This window comes from Nannospalax galili, unplaced genomic scaffold (assembly GCF_000622305.1).
Source record: "Nannospalax galili isolate Female #2095 unplaced genomic scaffold, S.galili_v1.0 scaffold1025, whole genome shotgun sequence".
NCBI lineage: Eukaryota > Metazoa > Chordata > Mammalia > Rodentia > Spalacidae > Nannospalax > Nannospalax galili.
This window is the reverse complement of record NW_008353598.1, coordinates 1,994,126-2,000,487: the sequence shown is the minus strand read 5'-3', so window position 1 is coordinate 2,000,487 and position 6,362 is coordinate 1,994,126. Positions and strand designations below refer to the sequence as shown.

Genomic DNA, 6,362 nt, shown 5'->3' with positions numbered 1-6,362 from the left:
TTTTTTTCCAATTCTGTGAAGAATGTCATGGTGATTTTGATTGGCATTGCATTGAATCTATATATGACTCTTGGTAGGATGGTCATTTTCACAATATTAATTCTTCCAATCCATGAGCATGGGAGGTCCTTCCATCTTCTGATGTCTTCCTCAATTTCTTTCTTTAAAGAGTTAAAATTTTCTTTGTAGAGCTCTTTAATTTGATTTTTAATCAGCCTGTATTTTCTTTGGTATTCAGTTTTGGAAGTTTCTGTTAGTATGTTCTCAAGCCCTGAAATTCTTTTACGGGTTTCAAGTCTCCTGGTAAGCCTGTTGATACCATTCTTTATTTTATTACAGTACTTTTAGCTCTAGTATTTCTTCTTTGTTCTTGGGACTTTTATCTTCCTCTTACACTGCTCACCTGCTTTTTCATCCTGTCTACGTTATTCGTTTGAGTTCCATGGAGTGTGTGTCATAATTTTTTGAGTTGTCACCTGAAATTCCAACATCAATGACATTTCTAGTTCTAATATTTGCTCTTTCCTTTCAATATGTGTTTGTTGCTATTTGCTTTCCTTTTACTATTCCTTCTAATTTTTTGATAGTCAAACGTGCTAGACAAAAAAGGACTTATGAAAACAGGACTTAACAAACTGGTGTTAAGTTACTCAGGGAGAAACGCTGTATAGTTTTATAGCTATGTTGCCATATTTTCAGTGAGTCTATGCATCTGGACTATGAACCACTCATTGGTCTCTAATAATTTTCTCTGCTCCTGAGTGGACATAAAGGCTCAAATGTGCTGAAGTGAGATCTTCTTTAGTCTCTCTGATAAGATAGAGTAGGTTGGAGTTGATCACTTCTTTTGCTCCAGGCAGTAGAATTTTAAGGAAATCCCAGGAAGGAAGTCAAATTCTTGTTGCTGATTTAAGATCTCTTAGTGAAACACAGTTTTTATGCAAATGTCACAATTCTTTCTTATTTATACCCCTTGTTGTAAGCATGGAATTATTTTTCACCAATACTTATTGAAGAACCTGGTCTAACTTCTGGAGGTACAACTCACAGAAGTATGGGTGCTCCCCAAATCTGGGTCCCCTGGAATTTTTAACAATCATGTCCATACCTACCACTTAACAATTCAATAATTATAGTTCTGGTTTCCTTTCCTTGGAACTAACTCTTGCAAAGGTTCTTGCTCCACTGTGTTTTCATTGTCTAGATCTGTGATCTTTCTCAATTTTTGACTGTGGTTTGACCTATTATCTCATTTCCTTCACAGATTTTATAGATTTAGGTATAATTGCTGACTTTTCACTTTAGTTCAGGGTTTTTTTGTGTTATAGTGGTAGCTTCCAAAACCTTTTCATTCATAACTATGAAATACATGAATTCAGAGATTGATCCATTTTCCACATTGCTATCCATTTTTATTTTCCTTTGGATATTTATTTCTTTCTAAATATAGCCAGGCATATTTCATAAGAATAAAGATGTTCTTTAAAAATCACATTATAGTTATTATCTTCTGGATATTTAGCACTGTTATAATCTTTTAATCTAATCTACTGTCTACTATCTTACTTCTTTTTCTATTGCTTTAACATAATATCTGAGGTTGGTAAATTTGTAAGGAAATGAAAGGAGAGAGAGAGAGAGAGAGAGAGAGAGAGAGAGAGAGAGAGAGTCAGAAGATGGACCAATGTCAGGAGCACATATGAAAGATGACCTGGCAGGACAGGAAGCCCAAGAATAGCAAGGGACCATCTTGTTCTTTTCTTTAATATTTTCTTTATTATTCTTATTTTATGTGTATGAGTGCATTGCCTGCATGTATGTGAGTGCACCCTTGTGCGATACCCACAAAGTTTATAAGAGAATGTAGGATTCCTTGGAACTAGAGTTACAGATGGTTGTTAGCTGCCATGTGGGTGCTGGGATCTGAACTCAAGTCCTTTGCAAGAACAGCCAGTGGTCTTAACTGCTGAGCCATCTCTCCAGCCCTGCTAGTCTTGTGCTTTATAGAAGTCTGTCATGAAAACCAGGGCACACACAAAAAAAAGGCATTAATTTCTTCTTACACTAACGTTCCTATCACTTTCTGTTAGCCTTTGTTTCTTAAATGTTCTACCATAGGTAACATCACAATACTGTATACCAAACTTGCAGTGCAAGAATCTTTGGGAAATTTATTTAGACTATATCCAAACCATAGCATATACCACCAGGCATCTAATTTCTCTCAAAGATCTGTCAAGATAATTATACTACTTTTCTCTTTACTACAGAACCTAATCAAAAGTCAGATGCTATTATATTTACTTTTAAAATCTATTTTGTTTTCTTTAAGCTAAAATTGTTTCCATTGGATTATTTGTCTATTAAGATTTTGGTTTCATAGAATAGATTGCCCTGTTGCTTTGTCCAGCGAGTTTCCATAATTAATTCAGGTGATAAATTCATGGTGTAATACAGCTGTGCTCACATATGTTCCTGATTAGTGATATTGATTTTCCTCAGTTCATCAAAATCTTTTTAAATATTTTTTCACTGTATAAATTTTATATTTTCTTATGAAACTAATAAACGTCTAGGTGGAGAGAAGTTCATTCAGATATGATATTTTTCAGCAAAATATTGCCTTGGATTTTATGCTAGAACTTCATTATGGTTAGAAAATAATGACTTTCCAGTTCTAATACTCCCTTCATATTTATTATTTAACACCCAACATTCTATTTTAAGCTAGGTAAGTGCTGGGTTTTCAAACATTTTGTATAATAAAAATTGAATTTCATGCATACCTAGAGATGCACACATACACATACGTTGATAAATGCAGGGGAAAAGTAACATTTACCTACATACACATTTATACATTTTTAGGACATAGTCATACAGGAAGGTGTACATTCATATACAGTTAATGATAAGAATTTTAATTTTTATATGATGTTTGAAGAACTTCTTTATATATTATATTTTAACTTGAAATTCTCAAAACATTCTTCACAGCAAATTAATCATAATTTTAGAATATATTTCATAATATAATATCTGGTGAGTTATTGTGTCCCAAAGATCTGGTTCCTCACAGGGCAGCAGGTGTGGGGAAGGTGCAGCAGGAGGGTGGAGAGAAAAGATGGCCCTGGTGTCTCGCCAGCATCATGAGAGGGGGCATTTACCCACCTGGAACAAGACTGTGGGCCCAAGATGCATGGGCGAAACTTAACAGAGACTGTGGGCAAGCGATCTGGAATGGCAGCAGCCCGGGCAAGAACTGGGTGCTAGGTACTGGGCGTTAGTCTCTGTAAGTTTATTCATCCCCTCAAGATATAACTATAATAAATTCACATAGAAATATGTTATATGGTTTGATAGCAGAAGAGACCCGAGAGAACTCTGGCAACAGTTATGTATTCTTGAAATAAAATTCTATTCTTTTTGTACATATGTGCACATGTATGAGTATGTGTGCATGTGTGTGTCATGTGGGGAGGTGTTCATGTGTGCACATGTATGTGGAAGACAGTGATCAACCTCAGGTGTTGTTCTTGAGTGTTACTCACAGTGTTTAAGATGTGGTCTCACACTTACTTTGGACTCTGCAAGGAAGGTATGGTGGCTGGCCATGGGGGTTGAGCAACATGCCAGTCTCTGCCTCCCAGCACTTTACAGACTGAATTATCTCCCCAGACAAACTACCAATCATTTTTATTTATTTATTTATTTATTTATTTATTTATTTATTATTTTTATTTAATGTGTATGAGTGTTATGCCTACATGTGTGTAAGTGCGTCTGTGTCATGCAGTGCCTGGGGAGGACAAAAGAGGGCGTCATGTACCTGGAACTGGAGTCACAGAGGGTTGTTAGCTGCAATGTAGGTGCTGGTATTCATCTTCTGCAAGAACAGTCAGTGCTCTTAACCGCTGAGCTATCTCTCCAGTCCTACTGCCAAGCTATTTTAAAAGATCATTTAGAAATACTTTATTGGGGCAATGAGTTCCAGGTAGAAAAAAACAGAGCTGAATTTACTTGCCACTCAAACTAAAAAAAATTGATGAAAAAATTTTTTGTTCTATATCCATGACGGAAATGAACATGTCTATTTGTTGTTCCTTTTTATAACAATATATCTCTTGAAGATGTAAAACATATGTAATGGAGTCACTTTGTCAAATATTACCTAATTTACTTTGAGGCTACTTGAACCAATCTAAAGACTGAATTTAGCATTAATTGTGTGGCAGGAAGAAGAAAAAAAGAGTGGGGGAGCTACCACTGAGATGAAAGAAGCGTTTCAAGTACTTCTCCATGCTCTGGTTTGGGTTGATGACTTATAGATTCACCCTTTGTCCTTTGTCTTGCTCCTTTTTCTGTTTCTCTAGTCATTAAATTAAAATAAAAAGGAGACACTTAGTTCCACTTAATTCTATTGAATGTTTTGTCGCCTCTGACAGATAAATGCTCTGAGGCTATAAAGCACTAGGTTCTTGGCTGCTTCTCTTTAACTCTTACTGCTCCTAGATCCTCCTGCCGTATGTTACTGATCAGCATAAAGAAATGATGGAAAGCCTACAAGGAAAACAACATTTTTTTGGTGAATATGCTTTTTGCTGAATATGCTAATACAAAGTGTTAATTTGAAAGACACGATGCTAATTAATTCTTTTAAGGCCCAAGAGAAAGATCAACAAAACTTATCAAAATAATCTTTGTGAACTTTTCCCTAAAGACGTTAGTAGACTCTCTGAGAGTTACATGCAGATGCACAGAAGCTCACATTCTGCCTATGGATGTAGCTTAAAAAAAAAAAAAAACAGAAAATCAATTTCCCTTAAGAAAGAAAGTAGAGTTTAGCCCTTGCCAAAGGTCAGCTAGATATATGAATCCAGTCCTGTGGAAATGGGAGAATTAAGGCAAAAGATGGTGGCCAGTAGTATCGGGTCCCCTGAGTGAATAGCTTTGTTGTCTTTCTCAGCTCCAGCAAGCAGGAGGGAAGTGTTACAACAGTTGGAGCCTCTGCAGCAGAAGCTAGTAGAGGAAGCAAAATCTACTGAAGAACGCCTTGGACTTGAGCAGAGCAAAAGATCCTATTCTTTCTAGGTGACCTCCATTTTCACGTTGGAAAGATGATTCTGCCCTTAGCACTCTTGTGGGGTGGACAGCACTGGCCTTCTAGAGCCGTTAGGAAGACTCAAAAAGAAAATATAAGTCCTCCTTACACTCCACTGCTCTGACTCTCATCTCAGTTTCCATTTACACGTAAGTTGTTCTCTCCTTGCAGAAGCTGCTAAAGGCAAAGGAACTTCACCTCTGGTTCATTGTGTATATCTTGATAAAACCGTGATCTTCAGAGTTTTGACATATTAACATGGAAGCCCACAATGAAAGCAAAGGAGACTTTTGTCTTACAAGGTGTAAAGACTTGGGAAGAGTTTCAAGACTGAGCGAGAGAGAAAGGAGATAGATATACATCTATCTCACACATTCCAGGCTCAAGGAAAAATTTCTTCTGCGTAATAGTAGAAATCATTTTTTGTCTTGATAAGCTGCATTTTGTTTGTTTCTTTTTCCTTGGAAAGAGCTATTGTTTTACCATAAGTAAGGTTTGGGATTAATCTGAGTCTGAAATTTGTGGTGGGATTTTGATAAGTCTATTTTGTTTCGCTAGATCTCTGTGAGACTTGGGTATTTGTGGTGCTGAACCAACCCCAAAAATGAAACAAATCCCTTTTCTAGTGAGTGGTACATCTTGGAAACATGATCTTTGTCCCCTGGGCACTGGCAGTGATGTTCTCACAAGAATCAATCCTGCACAAATCTTCTTGGTCTTCCATCTGCTGAATACATCAATGACAAATAGTTATTTGAAAGAAAAAGGTAGAGCAAGAAAGTCAGAAAAAAAAAATGAACATAGCAAGTGATACAAAAATTACGGGGACTGTGGAAACTCCTGCAAAGTTACCTGGTATATGACAGTATGATAAGCATTTAGTATGCATTTGACCATGACTATAACTTTGCTTGTCACACCGAGTTCTCCCACGTTGGTTTGGAAAAATTCTTAGTTCTAAGTGTGAAAACCTGCCAATGTTAGGTTCAGAGGCAAAAAGTTTGTTTAAAATAATTAACTTCATGTCTGCATTAGTCATCCATACATTAAAATAATTTTACAAGTTTAGTTGATCCATAACTTACTAATAGAACTCTCAATGGAGGATATATACAGCAAATTATAATGGGAATTGAAGAAATCTAGAAAGAAGCAGAAAAATGTTAGAGAATGGAAAGCAGAGTGGAGGAGGCAACTCAGTGCCATGATGAACTGATAGAGAAAAACTGGATACCTTGGAGAAGCAGACAAAGGATGGCAC

The 6,362-nt window shown here is 36.4% G+C and overlaps 1 pseudogene; it reads right to left on the bottom strand.

Moving 5' to 3' along the window:
- Positions 1 to 5,998, bottom strand: part of LOC103748264 — a 12,185-nt pseudogene extending 6,187 nt beyond the window's left edge.
- Between the last annotated feature and the right edge of the window lie 364 nt (positions 5,999 to 6,362).